General features: G+C 47.6%; 1 protein-coding gene across 3 annotated transcripts in view; it reads left to right on the forward strand.

Moving 5' to 3' along the window:
• The window catches only part of KAT14 (lysine acetyltransferase 14), a 532,685-nt gene that overhangs the window by 295,213 nt on the left and 221,800 nt on the right, over positions 1-15,672 (forward strand). The gene's annotated exons all lie outside the window — the stretch shown is intronic.

Genomic DNA, 15,672 nt, shown 5'->3' on the forward strand with positions numbered 1-15,672 from the left:
AAAATAGATAGTAACCTTACCTTGAAGACTTTTTCAGTCGGTTTCTGCACTTATTTACATTGAAGTGCTCATCCATTGCTGTGATCTGTTAACATACCAAAGCATTTGTGACATTGTTTTAATTAAACAGTTGTTAAATATTAGCAAAGGCATCCTTAAATCCCCGTGTTTGTACTCTATAAAAACAATGTGCAAATCCCAGTTTACAGGACATGGGTATACATGTCACTCTTACATTCCTCTTCTTCCAGATTCCCATAGTTTTGGAACCTTGAGCGAGACAATGGAATTTAATTTTTCATAGATTTTCATGATTTGAATATTCCATAACTTAATGCAAAGGATCCTCTAGTTTGCAGAACTGTACTATTTCTTTATTAACACATTCAGTCTTTGGGTTTTATCCCAACAAGCACAAGCTGTATGGGTCTTAGGTTATTCCAGTTGTAACCATTGTAGATTAATTTCACTGCAGTTTGGAGGAAGATGTATTCTATATGCCGCATAAGGAAGTGCTAGCAAGAGAATAGCCACAGCCGTTTTCTTTTCTGAGAGCTATGTAAATGTGACCATAGAAATGTAGTTTTGGAAGCATCCCGTAAACCATGTAATTATTGTCTTTAACTGGATGATTATTTTTCATATTGTGATATGTAATACTTTGTGTTTGAGTACACCAAGCCTAGCAGGTTTCTCTTTCCTTTCTTAACGAGTTTAAAGCAAATGTATCAACTTTAAGAAAAGGGATAATGCTTAATAGTATTTGCCTAGTGCACTCAACGTCAAAAACTGGAGCTTTGGTAATCATTATTTTCAAAAGGGACATCAGATATTTAAGGGTATGCAGATTTTGGTGTGAATGTTTCAGCTTCTAAATTCCAACCTTTACTGTCATTGACAACCTCTACAACCTACCTATAGCTTCGATCCCCATACTTTCTTAAGTGTTAATGTTGTTAAGATCCATGTCTATAAGGTCACTGTTGTTTGGGCCTGCCACACTGTTGCTGATGCAAAACTCATTGTTCAGCTTTCACTGAGAGCTCAAGTCTTGTTCATTTGTTGCAGTGACCTCTACTACCATGGAAAGCATAACTGTCAAAGGTGTTACTTTTGCTACAAAATCTACTTTAATCACAATACCCCTTTTGTGGAATGCAGTTCCAGAAAAAAATCCCTATCTCCTGCTTAAGCCAAGTATCCTGTAGGCACCTTTAAAGTGTTTTATTCGTAGATCAACCTGAACATCTTGAGAGGCGCCAAAACATGTAAAGGTAATTGTGGAAACTCGTGACAAACTGATATCCGAATAATCCGTGCCACAATATCAGAAAGTGACAGACTCGGGCTGACAGATTACAGCATGACCAGTTTTGGGATTACTCGGTGAACATTAGGTACCACAAGGTCATTTATGTCTGTCAAATGCAAAGATGGAGTGACATTATAAAATGGCTACTGTGGATGAGTTAGCATCTCTAAATAAGCATTTATATATACCCTTCTATTAGCACCCCTTGTATCCCCAGCCAAAGTAAAGTAGAACTTTTATGTTGAGAACAGCAGAACAATTAATTTTCCTTTACAGAAATAAGTGCACCTTTTGTTTTGTTAAGATTTATATATATATATATATATATATATATATATATATATATATATATATATATATATATATATATATATATATATATATATATATATATATATATATATATATATATTTATTTTTTTATTTTTTCACACTGCTGTTCCAATTCTGGATCCCACTGTTGATGCTTCCGCCCATATACAGATGGTCTCCTTTTTATGCCAGGAAAGAATCTGAGACCTGATAAAAAATGTAACTCGTCAGTGCTTCATTTGCCATAAGAACTGCACATATATCTTTTTACCACGGTACAATAAAGGAGTTTGTGAAAAGATTGGCACTTAGATTAAGTTTTTTCCCTGAAGAGAGATGACAAGAAGCAAAATAAATTCAGATCCTTGCACTTTACGCAGCATGTAGTTAGCTGATCCAGTCCCAATTTGGCAATGGAATTCTCGTCAGGAGACATATTTCCTGACTTATTAAGACACAAACTTTACTTATCCTTTTGAGTTATCAGGCCAAGATTCTCAGAAACTGGAATATGTGTTTTAGCAATATATTTCAAACACGGACCTTTTCATACAGTTAAATGATTCAGCAGTGGTACCTCTCTTCCCACATTGCCTAAAGGAGAAAGAGAACACAAGAACAAGCTTGATAGCTACCTTCATCTAATCATTTCATCAACACCTTGAAAGGGAAACTATATCCTATCTATCTTTTGAGGGGAGATAACGTCTGACAAATAAGTGCTAAGTATATGGTCAGAAAGCAACGCCCTGGATTTCTTATCAAGATCACCATCAACCTCCAGTAATCATTAACCTCTAGGATATCTGAAGGTTTGGCAAGAAGAGGCACAGCAACGACTCCTGAAAGACGCAAAATAAGTGATTGGACAGGAAACCAGTTTTGCAAACTGGAGATCCACTACGTGCTGCACATTATTTTAGAGGATGCTTAGTCGTGCCTCCCCTTCTGTGTGAATGACAGAAGATCTCCTTGGTTTACAGCAGTGCCTCAGCACTAGCAGTTCAAGGTTCTCCAGCTTGAAGTCCGATTTCAAGAAATAAACATATTCTGTGTAGGTACAATTGCAAGTTCATGTGTGTTCTAAAATAAGGTGTTTTGGTAATAACAAGTGCATCTGCAAGACGAATGATGGATGTTCTTGCCTTTTGGCAGAAGAACAGTTTGCCAAATTATACAAAGACAACATGGTGTTATGTACACATCCAAAGTTCACTCTCAAAGCACTAATAGGTGTCCATATTAACCATTTTGTTACTAGAAAAGTTGCGCACCAGCTGAGGAAAAAATGATCAGCAAAAGATCTTGTGAGTACTTTTTTCAAAATTTCGTTTGTTGTACACAATTGGTAAGAAATACTTTCTGGATGTTTGATAGAAGTTGTGCTGAAGGATATCTTCCCCAAAAAATGTTGCACCTCATCCTCCTTTCTGGTTAACATTGGTTAATATTTTAATTAGAATAGGTAAATGCATGAAAGATCAATGCTGGAAAGTTATGTGCCTTTAACTATACTCTGCCAGTATTAAAATATTTTTTAGAGTTGTGCCTCACACACAGACTAAGAACATTTTGCACACATCTCCTTGAAAAAGCCTGGGTTTGGTGACTGCTTGGGGTCTTGATGTCCATACAGATATTGTAAGAGAATTAGCTCAAAATGTCGTTGCATAACTAAAGAAATATTGCTGCTTTAGAAACTACTGATAGTCATGGGCTTCACTCCCAGAACCTTCAAAGTATTCAAAGAATCTAAACTATGAAAGTTAGCAATTTTGGAGAATTAGCATTGTAGAAAAGTATATTTTTATAAGGCTCTAAAACTAGGATATGTTCAGGCCATCTTTGTGGTGAGAACTTGACTCATCCCATTATACTTGTACATATCCCCTTCTGACATTACCCTCTGTTCATTGACAACCAAAGCTTATGGCAAGATGCACCTTTAACTGCAATAAGCATGAAAAGGCTTTACCATTCTGTTGCACATTATTATTTTCTCTTTGGAGTCTTTCTCAGCTCTTTTGACGGTCTGTCGTGAATCGTTGACTTTTTGCTAAAGGCGTGTAGTTAATGTGGACAATAGTCTATTGCACCTAATCTTAAAAGGGTTTCCTCTACTGTTTGAAATGTCTTCATCAGCCTAGGTCACTTTGAGCTGTGTATAGTGAGAGGTTCTCTCATAATCCGTTTCCAGTAGTGATATTATTTATTCCCAGTTGTCTGATTTTTTTTCCTGTTCACAAAATGGAAGTCATGGAGAGAAGGGGCGTGGTTGGGCTGTATATGTAGAAGAGAGTAAGATCGGTCTCATAAGTACTCCCAAGAGGTAACCTAAAAAAGGCTGCAAAATGTTAGACAGCTGTCCTTTGGCTACACAGAAACTGATGCCTTGTGCGGGGGTTGCATCTGTAGTGTTGAGCATCTTGAAAATATCAGAGAGTTTGATTATAAGGAGCTTAGCTTTAAAGAAGAAAGTAATATGACTCATTATTCCACTGTACTGATTAATTAATCACATATGATTTAATATGGGTGAGATCAGCATAGGGAAGGGCACTAAACAATTTGAGATGTCATCAGTGATGTAATTTAAAATGGCATGAGTGATGTAAGCAGTGCATGACAGGTCGCAAGTTATAGTTCACTAAACCATAACTGGCAAATTTCCGTGTTTTTTAGATTTTTAAAGATTAGTTGTCATCATCTTTCAGCATGCAACGATACCCTTGTCTCCATCCTTTAATTTTTCAGTGAATTTCTTTTTTTTTTAAACGTAAGATAAGATCTTAATATTATAATCAACTATAACTTCACCTTAACCTTTTTTCAGTGAATTTCTGTGTATTTGTTTATCAGGTTCAAAGTTGAGCACGCACACAACCCTGAATGGGAACATGCTGCAACCTCTCCCACCCTGCAGGCACCCAACACTCTGCTGCAAACCACCTTTAGCTGTGCCCCGGGAGTTGGGCTCAAGGCTTGGCCTAGCCTGGTGCAAAATGTTCCATGAAGGAGCCAAAGTGGAGCACCTTTTTAGTTATGAAAGTTTTGTACAGATTGGTCAAACTGCGCCAAAGTTAATAAAGAAACAAAAAACGCCTTCTCCAAAGTAGATCCATTCCACCAAAACTAGCTGCCCATGGCCAGTTGTATGAATCAGGCTGTGGGTTTGAAGTGTGCCTAAGATCACCACCCAACGCACCTACCACCACACCAGCTGCACACTGCCTTTGGCTTTGTACATCAGCCTCTGGACAAAGGACTGGGCCAGACCCCATACAATCCAGATCATCTGTATTCAACCTTGAGCCATGCTCTTAGAGCTTTGGGCACAGGGCATGACTTTTTGTCAAGCCCTGCATCTGTCCTACCCATATCAGCTTGCCTTGCTCTTAGCCTACTTGTACACAGTGCTTACTCTGGCTGAGTGCATTTGAACTTTGGATTTCGTTCTTTTTCAATAGGATTTGTCAAATTTGCTGCCTTACAAATGTGAATACATTGTTCAAAACACCCAAGATCCCCAAATGTCACCACTGCAACTCAATCAAAAATGCCATCTTGCTGAATCCATGTACTCTTCTGTGAAATTCAGATATCTTTGTCAGTTTCTGTCCCATTGGCATGGCTAATCATTAACTAATCAAAAATGGCAGTTGAAATCATAAATTTAAGGAACAGATCTGCCACAAGGGTTATATTGAGGGAAAGAAATGTGCACTAAGACTAAAGTGAACCAATTGACTCTTAACATAAGGATTGATGCAAAATAAATTAAGATTTTAGATGAAATTTTTTAACTTGTACAATAAACAGTGGCTCTATCAATTAAACAATTAGTTAAAAATGAAAAAGGAAAAAACAACGATGGAAGTAAAGGAAATATTACTGAAAACGATTGCTGATGGAAGTTGTCATGGCCTTTTATTTTTTTTAAATGGAGCTCAAGGTGGCAAAGATGGCTGGTTAAGCGGACAAGCTGTATCCGCTCTCTATCGTTGCCCCATCATAGCACCGCGGAAAGCAGCCCCCTGGTAGGATTTCCAGTGGGGGCCCTTCAATAATGCCTGGCGGTGAGCCTGGAGCACCCCGTGGAGAGCCCGGGCCTGGTCGGTGCTCTATTGCCTGGCCGAGGAGTCTGTTTTTCGGTGGAAGCACACCATTCTGGTCCCAGGGGTGAGCCGTAGGTGAATGGGGAATCCACAGCCCCTTGACGGAGAAGGGCGCCCTGATGCGGAGTGGCTTTGACGCTGATGAGCAGTGGCGGACCCGAGGCCTGCCGCCGTCTGATGAGGCCTTGACGCCTACGGGAGGCAGCGCTCCCCGGCGCGGTCTGATCTGCAGGCCTGCAACTGCACTGACCAGCTTGGAGCCCGGAGGCTCGCTTGATGCACAGGGAGGAGGGCGCTGCGGTGGAGGGTGATCTACCTGTGGGCTTATGGTGGCGGCAAAGCACCGGATCCTCCCTGCTGTGGGGCCTGCCCTTTCAGATTAAGCTTGCTGGGGTAGGTGTGCTGGGCCCTTGATGGGCCCTGCGGCACGGCCGCCTCTTCTGCTGTAGTAGATCCTATAAATCTGGTATCTGCAGAGCATTGCTGAAGATTAGCAGCCCGCGGGGAGACTGAGTGGGAGTAGCCTATTGCTGTGTGACCTGTGGACCGCCAACGTGTAGGGGAACCGGGGACTGCCCTTTGCTGGCCCAGTTCCTGAAGGCAGCTCAGTGAATTAGGAGCCCAGCCGGGCACACCCCTTCGCCCCCGCGACCTGCACTTCCCATGCTCTTCCCGGGCTCCAGAGCGCGAGGTAGCACTACTGGCCTGAGAGAACCATCTCTAGCTACTTCAATCAGCAGAGCTAAACCCAATCCGCCCCTGGTCCAGGATCTCTGGGCCTGAGGAGGTGCGTTGCAAATTCCTGATCAGCTGAATAAACGACAAAACGGAGCCGAGGGTCCACGGTGGTGGCGGGGTCTTCTGTGTTGCCTCTGCTGGGACTTGAGAGGGATGACTCATGACCCCACCGCTTGGCCTCTGTTTCTACGTTTCCCCTCTGAGGCAGATCCTAAGGTGGATCGCTGAGGGACGCCCGACACCTAGATGATTTGCCCCCTTGGTAAGCTTTGCCAGGTATGTGGCGGCCCTTTCCAACTTCCTGTATCTCCTGGTCCTTGGACATAAGAGGCAGGAGCCGTGGCTTCAACGAATGGCAAAAAAAGATAGATCTATTAAGGACATGCTGCTCAAGAGCGTGATGGAAGCCCATCAAGGTGAGTCCTCCACAGAGGTACCCAGGCATACGGGAGGCGGGGACGGCGCAGAGAGCTTGGTGACCTGGGAGTTCCTGGAGGCATTGTTCGCTTCCATTTGCGAAGACCTACAGATGGTTAAAAAAAGCTCTTACAGTAGAGCTCAGGGAAGCGCACCACAACATCAACGAGGTGGGGAAAGGGTAGCGGCTCTGGAGGAGGGCTCCCTTTCTAGAGATGCAGAGGTCTAGGCCCTTCAGCAGGAAATCATCTGGTTACAGGACCAGCACCTGGATCTCCAGACCCACGCGGAAGATCTGGAGAATAGATCAAGAAGGGAAAACATCAGCGAAAGAGGGGGTTCCCTCGGTGGTGGAAGGAACGGATAATTACACCAACAAAGAATAGCAGTGGGTCGGGAGCTAACTTAATTATGTATCCGAGTGGAAAAAAGTGAAAACTTAATTTGTTCCAAAGCAAACGGAATCTTGCCTAGGGTACTCCCTCAGTGTGAAAGAATTCCCATCAGTCATCGATCGAGACCACCCTTCATCATCTGGGAACCTTCAAGTTCTGAAGGAAAAATACCCACAACAGATTGGCAGATGCTGTGAACCTAATCTGAAGCGAGTATACCAGTGATAGAAGGTTGAGTGTGGAAGTGTGTCTGTGGACAACTGAGTAGCAGTGCAAACTAAAGTGAATGTGAATCAGTGACAAGTGAAATACATTAATATTGGGTAGTGACCGAGGAAAATACTTTATTCTGCACCCCTTCACTCCCAAATCAATAAAAACAGTGCAAATAGTAGTGTAACAAATAACTACTAATGAGTATCTTAGGTCGACATGTTTCTGACGACAGACGGAGCCAAGTGGTCTCCTGCTGCTTCTTCAGGACCATTAGTGCTACTGCTATGAAAAGAAAGAAAACGGAATAATATCACCTGAAAGTGTCATATATTTTCATCCTCCTGACTTCATGATTCAATGTAGATGAAGTAGTCCATTAGAAAAATCCAGATACATAAAAAGGAAGACAGACAAACAATCAATCAATCAACCATGCCATTTGTATAGCGCACTACTCACCCGGGAGGGTCTCAAGGCGCTTGGGGGGAGGGGTATGCTACTGCTCGAACAGCCAGGTCTTGAGTTGTTTCCTGAAGGCGAGATGGTCCTGGGTCAGCCGAAGGTGGATGGGGAGGGAGTTCCAAGTCTTGGCAGCCAGGTAAGAGAAGGATCTTCCTCCGGCGGTGGCTCTTCGGATGCGTGGTACGGCTGCGAGGGCGAGGCTGGTGGACCGTAGCTGGCGGGTGGGCGTGTAGAAGGTCAGGCGGTCGTTGAGGTACTTGGGGCCCAGGTCGTGGAGAGACTTGTGTGCGTGGGTGGGGAGCCGGAACGTGATCCTCTGGTCGACGGGGAGCCAGTGCAGGTTCCTCAGGTGGCTGGAGATCTGGCTGCGTCGGGGAACATCCAGGATGAGTCGGGCGGAGGCGTTCTGGATGCGCTGGAGTCTTTTCTGTAGCTTGGCTGTGGTTCCGGCGTAGAGGGCGTTTCCGTAGTCCAGTCGGCTGGTGACGAGTGCCTGGGTGACAGTCTTCCTGGTCTCGGTCGGGATCCAGTGGAAGATCTTGCGAAGCATACGCAGGGTGTTGAAGCACGATGAGGAGACGGCGTTGACTTGTCTGGTCATCGAGAGGGAGGGGTCCAGGATGAAGCCCAGGTTGCGTGCGTGCGTGGTCGGTTGGCTTGGGTGCGGTGCCCAGGGCTGGGGGCCACCAGGAGTCGTCCCAGGCGGAGGGCGAAGATCCCAGGATGAGGACTTCCGTCTTGTCCGAGTTCAGTTTCAGGCGGCTGTCCTTCATCCACTCGGCGACGTCTTTCATCCCTTCGTGTAGGCAGGTTCTGGCGGTGTCGGGGTCTCTGGTGAGGGAGAGGATCAGCTGGGTGTCGTCGGCGTAAGAGATGATGTTGAGGTTGTGCTGGCGTGCGATGGCTGCGAGAGGTTTCATGTAGATGTTGAAGAGGGTGGGGCTGAGTGAAGATCCTTGCGGGATGCCGCAGATGACTTCGGTGGCCTCGGAGCGAAACGGGGGGAGGCGGACTCTTTGTGTTCTTCCGGCGAGGAACGAGATGATCCACTCCAGTGCCTTCTCTTGGATACCGATGTTGCTGAGGCGCTGGACTAGGGTGCGGTGGCAGACCGTGTCGAACACAGCGGAGAGGTCCAGGAGGATGAGGGCCACTGTTTCCCCTTTGTCGAGCAGGGTCCGGATGTCGTCGGTGGCTGCGATGAGGGCGGTCTCGGTGCTGTGGTTGGCTCTGAAGCCGGACTGCGCGGGGTCGAGGGATCCGTTCGTCTCGAGGAAGGCAGTCAGCTGTCTGTTGACGATCTTCTCGATGACTTTAGCAGGAAAAGGGAGGAGCAAGATGGGGGCGGAAGTTTTTGAGATCGGTGGGGTCCGCTGTAGGTTTCTTCAGGAGGGCGCTGATCTCGGCGTGCTTCCAGCTCTCCGGGAAGGTGGCGGTGTTGAAGGAGGCGTTGATGATGTTCCGGAGTTGGGGTGCGATGGTGGAGTCGGCCTTGTTGAAGACGTGGTGTGGGCAGGGGTCGGTCGGTGATCCGGAGTGGATGGTGTTCATCGTGCGGGCTGTGTCTTCGGTGGTCACCGTGGTCCAGGTGCGAAGGGTGGCGGTGGGGGGCGTTGGTTCGACGGTTGGGTGCGTGGGTGGGGCGCCGAAGCCGTTGTGGATGTCGGCGATCTTGCAGTGGAAGAACGAGGCGAGGGAGTCGCAGAGGTCTTGTGACGGAGTGATGTCGTTGGTGCCGGTGCTGGGGTTGGAGAACTCCTTGACGATAGTGAAGAGCTCTTTGCTGTCGTGGGCGTTGTTGTCCAGTCGTTCCTTCAGGGGTTTCTTCTTGGTGGTGCGGATGAGCTGGTGGTGCTTGCGGGTAGCGTGTTTGAGGGCGGTCATGTTGTCGGTGGTCCGGTCGAGGAGCCAGGCTTTCTCGAGGGTGCGGCAGGTCTTCTTGGAGTCCTTGAGGTCTTCGGTGAACCAGGATGCCTTCTTGCTTCTGGGTCTGCTGGGAGGGTTCTTTAGTGGCGCGAGGTCGTCGGCGCAGGCGGTCAGCCACTGTGTGAAGTTGCGGGCTGCTCCGTTGGGGTCCGTTGTGTTGGCGGGTGGGCTCGGGCTGAGGGAGGTGGTGAGCTGGTCTGCGGTGATCTTGCTCCAATTCCTGTGAGGTACCTGTTGCGGGTGGTGGTGGGTCGTGGATCTTTTGAAGCTGAAGTGGACACAGCTGTGGTCGGTCCAGTGGAGTCCGGTGGCGTGGCTGAAGGTGATGTACTTGCTGGAAGAGAAGACGGGATCAAGCGTGTGGCCGGCGTAGTGGGTGGGGGTGTTGACCAGTTGCTTGAGTCCGAGGTTGGCGAGGTTTTCCAGCAGGGCGGTGGTGTTGCGGTCCTTGTTGTTCTCCAGGTGGAAGTTGAGGTCCCCGAGGAGGATGTAGTCGGTGGAGGGGAGGGCGTGCGGGCTGATGAAGTCTGTGATGTCTTTGCTGAATTGTGTGCGTGGTCCCGGGGGTCTGTAGACGAGGGTGCCTCTGAGGGTCGTCTTAGGGTCGGTGTGAATCTGGAAGTGGAGATGTTCGGCTGCGGCGAAGGAGTCGTTGGCGTCGGTCGTGATGCGGATGGTGTTCCTGTGGACGATGGCGATGCCACCTCCGGTCTGGTTGATGCGGTCCCTCCTGATGATCTTGTACCCGTCCGGGATGGCGATGTCGGGTGCAGAGGAGGCGTTCATCCAGGTTTCCGTGAGGAAGGCGACGTCCGGTGATGTAGCGTCGAGGAGGTTCCAGAGTTCCACGGCGTGTCTGTGGACGGAGCGGGTGTTGATCAGGATGCACTTGAGGTGGTTGCTGCTGGTGTTTGTCTTGGCGGGTGCGGGGCAGGTTCGGAGGCAGGTGAACTTGCAGGTGCAGCAGGTGACGGGTCCGTGGGTGCGTCTCGGGGTGGCTCGGCAGCAGGCGTGGGTCCGGCCGGCATTGAGTGCGTTGAGAGTGGCGGCGTCGTAGGTCAGTCGGGTCGTCTTGCCTCGGCGGGGAGGGCCAGGGGTCCTGGCGCTGGGCGCGGGCCAGGCGCGGATGGGCGCAGACGGGCTTACCTTTGGCGCACCTTCGGCGCTCAATCGGTGCTCCCGCTGCGCGCGTCCGCTGCGCGGTCGCTCTGGGGGCGTCATAAGTAAGGAGCCGGGAGGGAGGAGCAGCTGGGTAGCGGGAGCGGGGCGGCGAATGGAATGACAGGGGGGCGGGGCCGCAGGGAGGCAGCGACGGGAAATTCCCAGGAGCAGCGGGAAATTCCCAGGAGCAGCGGGCAGCGAGCGAAGGAATCTGCAGGCAGGAGCGGCAGCAGTGAGTGGGGCGACCAAGCCCTGTGGAGGGCTGAGCGGTCACAAAGCAACGTCAATATCAGTGGTGATGTTCTAGAATCTTAGGATCAGTTAATCCGATTCTCAAGCCAGCTTATGCATGCCAGCCACCAATGGTCAACCATGTCTGCCCCATGTATTCATTAATTACATGCTCACTCACCTTTGTGGCAGGAGGGAACAGCCCCACCTCACCTGGCCTCAGCTCAGGTACATGAAGCACCGCTCTGGCGGAAGGAAAATAGAAAAAGTGCAATTTGAACTATGGGATTTCGTTTCCCAGAAACGACAGTAAACAGCCAGTCATTCATGTCACCGCCGGGTACTAATAAACCTCTCACGCAATCACACTAAGATAGCGACTGCAGCATATATGAGCCCTGATGTAGCTACTCAAGGACATGTTCCTTATTGTCACAGCTATCATCCTGCAAACAATGTGTTACATACAGTGAGTAACCAATCTCAGGCACATGTCCTCTGCTAAAATGCAATTGTATAGCGGAATGCTTTTCACACCCGATACTCCTCTAGACATGCCAAACATTCGGTATAGTGTTGGCCAGATGCCATAGATGACTAAAGGTACTGTCAGATCGTTCGTAGTACAACACTATCGGTTATTGGCTCATGCCCATCAAAACCTCTAATCTAGTTGCGCTCTGCTGCCCGTTGGTATTAGCAGAGAGAGTCTGACCGACATACAGAAGCTGAATGGAGACTTTTGGCCCGCAACAGTTCTATCCAGACTATAGCCAACAGTCTTTTTTAGGGCCAGGTCAAGGGCGGTCGAGGGGACGATGGAGGGCACAACAACTGGGCCAGGTTCGCTGGAATCTCCCTCCACTAACGATGGATCTGAGGAACGGGAAGAAGATCCCCCAGGAACAACCAGGGACGTCAGTAGGGCAAGCCTCGTAATCAACTTAAGTTCCCATGTGCTTACAAACATGGAGGAACAAGTCCTCAATAGAGGACTGGGGTTTGTCACTACTAATACAGGGGACCCGTTCCTTGCCCAGATTGAGATGGGAAAATTCTTTCGCAAAATAAGGTTACACTATCTTTTTGCGAATAAACATGATCACATAAATGAGACTGCTGTAACTGAAGAGAACACAGGCCTCAAGAGGCCCTCTACCTTTAATCCCACTACTTTTGGGCTTCCAGCAAAGGTTTTGGCCTTCGAGGAAGCAGTGGACCACGACTTGAGAGAACTATACCAACAACAGCAAAGTCCTTTTATTAATTTATCAAGAATAGAACAAGAGGCAGTAAAAGCCTTGGCTAACAGCGAGGCAGTGGTAGTAAAGCCAGCAGATAAGGGCGGAGCAATAGTCCTTTTGGACTCAAGAACTTACCGCACTGAGTGCTTGCGCCAATTGAACAATACTAAGGCCTATCGCAAACTTACCACAGATCCTACTGACAGACTTACGACGGTGATTGGACACATTGTAGAAGAAGCGTTGGCTGAAGGTTGGGTTGCCAGCAAAGAGGCTCAATACCTCTGCACAGTGAACCCCAGGATGCCATATTTCTATGTACTGCCAAAAGTACATACGGCGCAACGGCCACCTCCTGGACGCCCCATCATATCGGGCATAGGTTCATTGTTAAAACCTCTATCCACCTTCCTCGACTTTTTTCTGAAACCACTAGTAAGGGAAATGCCAACATTCTTAAAAGATACAAAAGATGTTCTTAGAATTCTCCCTGACATTGAGTTCAACAAAGACTTAGACATACTAGTGTCTTTCGTTGTCGAAAGTCTATATACATCCATCCCCCAGACTGAAACATTGGAGGCTATTGAGGGGCTCCTAGCAGAGAAAGACTTGAACTCAATCACGCCGGCAAGATTAATCATGACATTAGCCACTTTGGCGATGACAGAATTTTTTTTTCAGTTTGAAGAGTCGATCTACCTGCAGGTTAGCGGGACCAGTATGGGCAGCGTTTTGCCCCCAGTCTCGCTAACCTGTGACTGAGATTGGTTACTCACTGTATGTAACACATTGTTTGCAGGATGATAGCTGTGACAATAAGGAACATGTCCTTGAGTAGCTACATCAGGGCTCATATATGCTGCAGTCGCTATCTTAGTGTGATTGCGTGAGAGGTTTATTAGTACCCGGCAGTGACATGAATGTCACCGCCGGTGGCTGTTTACTGTAGTTTCTGGGAAACGAAATCCCATAGTTCAAATTGCACTTTTTCTATTTTCCCTCCGCCAGAGCGGTGCTTCATGTACCTGAGCTGAAGCCAGGTGAAGTGGAGCTGTTCCCTCCTGCCACAAAGGTGAGTGAGCATGTAAGTGATGAATACATGGGGCAGACATGGTTGCCCATTGGTGGCTGGCATGCATAAGCTGGCTTGAGAATCGGATTAACTGATCCTAAGATTCTAGAACATGACCACTGATACTGACGTTGGTTTGTTTGTCTGTCTTCCTTTTTATGTATCTGGATATTTCTAATGGACTACTTCATCTACATTGAATCATGAAGTCAGGAGGATGAAAATATATCACACTTTCAGGTGATATTATTCCGTTTTCTTTCTTTTCATAGCAGTAGCACTAATGGTCCTGAAGAAGCAGCAGGAGACCACTTGGCTCCGTCTGTCGTCAGAAACATGTCGACCCAAGATACTCATTAGTAGTTATTTGTTACACTACTATTTGCACTGTTTTTATTGATTTGGGAGTGAAGGGGTGCAGAATAAAGTATTTCCTCGGTCACTACCCAATTTTAATGTATTTCACTTGTCACTGATTCACGTTCACTTTAGTTTGCACTGCTACTCAGTTGTCCACAGACACACTTCCACACTCAACCTTCTATCACTGGTATACTCGCTTCAGATTAGGTTCACAGCATCTGCCAATCTGTTGTGGGTATTTTTCCTTCAGAACTTGAAGGTTCCCAGATGATGATGGGTGGTCTCGATCGATGACTGATGGGAATTCTTTCGCACTGAGTGAGTACCGTAGGCAAGATTCCGTTTGCTTTGGAACAAATTAAGTTTTCACTTTTTTCCACTCGGATACATAATTAAGTTAGCTCCCCGACCCACTGCTATTCTTTGTTGGTGTAATTGTCTTGATAGGGGTTATAGCAGTCTTGGTCGTTAAACTTCCCTTAGGACCCTCTACCCTCAGTGTTTTGTATAGGAATGAACTATCCAATAACTATTCATAAGCATCCTAGGAGACAGCCCATCGACTGGAACCAAGGTGGACCGTTGCCACAGAATTGGACTCCCCAGGGCTCCCCCTTCCCACCTGCGGATATTTTGGTCTGAGTCCACAATTTCACTGAGAAGGAGGCGATCCTTCGAGCCGCCAGATCTGAGCAGTCTAAGCAATTCCAGGGCCATTCAATCCAGCTATTTCAGGACCTGGCAGCCTCTACACTCCTAAAACGAAAACTATTTTGACCCTTCTCTGTTCACCTTAGCAACTTGGGTATCTCATACTCTTGGGGCCATTCATTTCGCATTATTTTTCAGTTGAGTAGCAAACTCCACCAACTGCTTTCCTTCGCGGAGGCTTGTAGGATCTTTAACCCGTCTGACTTGGACACCCGACACCCTGAGCAGGGAGATGGGGTTCGGGGCAGGGCTGACCGCGGATCTAGGCGTGGTTTGCGACCAGTGCCCCATCGCCCGGATCCTGCCACCATGGCCAATGAAAGCTCTGAAGTGCTGCAATCCCTATCCAGCGATAGTAAGCCTGAGGTTGACCCCCCTATCTTAAGGTACTGTGAATCAACAAAAGGGGAGTTATGGCAGGGGTGGGGGCAGAGGTGCTATGATTTTCTTTCTATTGTTTGCTTGCTTCCCTCTGGTTACCCCCATGATCTCGGACTTTCAAGTCACGATGGACCTCATGGACCATATGTTTATTCTTGTTCCTTGTTTATTTAGGTTTTGGGGTTTTGTTCTGGGACTCCCCTTCCGACTGGCTAATTGTAGACGAGATGACACCTCTAGGACCTTTCACGGTCCCCTCATAGCGACTGGTCACACCTGCACTACACAGTCAACCCCTTGTGCCACCCAGACTAACATGGCCTGCCCTACACTACACCCTGAATTATGGAGATAAAGTTACTTAGTCTCAACGTGAAAGGCCTTAACAACCCCACAAAGAGATTAGTGATTCTTTCCTACTCGGAACATGCTCAAGGAGATATCGGCCTGCTTCAGGAGGCACATTTGCTCGCTCTGGACACCCACAGAATGCCCTCTAGGAAATTCCAGTTTTGGTCATCTGGGAGCGGGAATATGGGTGGAGTTGCAATCCTGTTCTCCAACCGCTTTCGGGGGATAATCCTGGTTACCTGCCAACCGATCAAGGGCTGAC

This window comes from Lissotriton helveticus, chromosome 6 (assembly GCF_964261635.1).
Source record: "Lissotriton helveticus chromosome 6, aLisHel1.1, whole genome shotgun sequence".
Classification (NCBI taxonomy): Eukaryota; Metazoa; Chordata; class Amphibia; order Caudata; family Salamandridae; genus Lissotriton; species Lissotriton helveticus.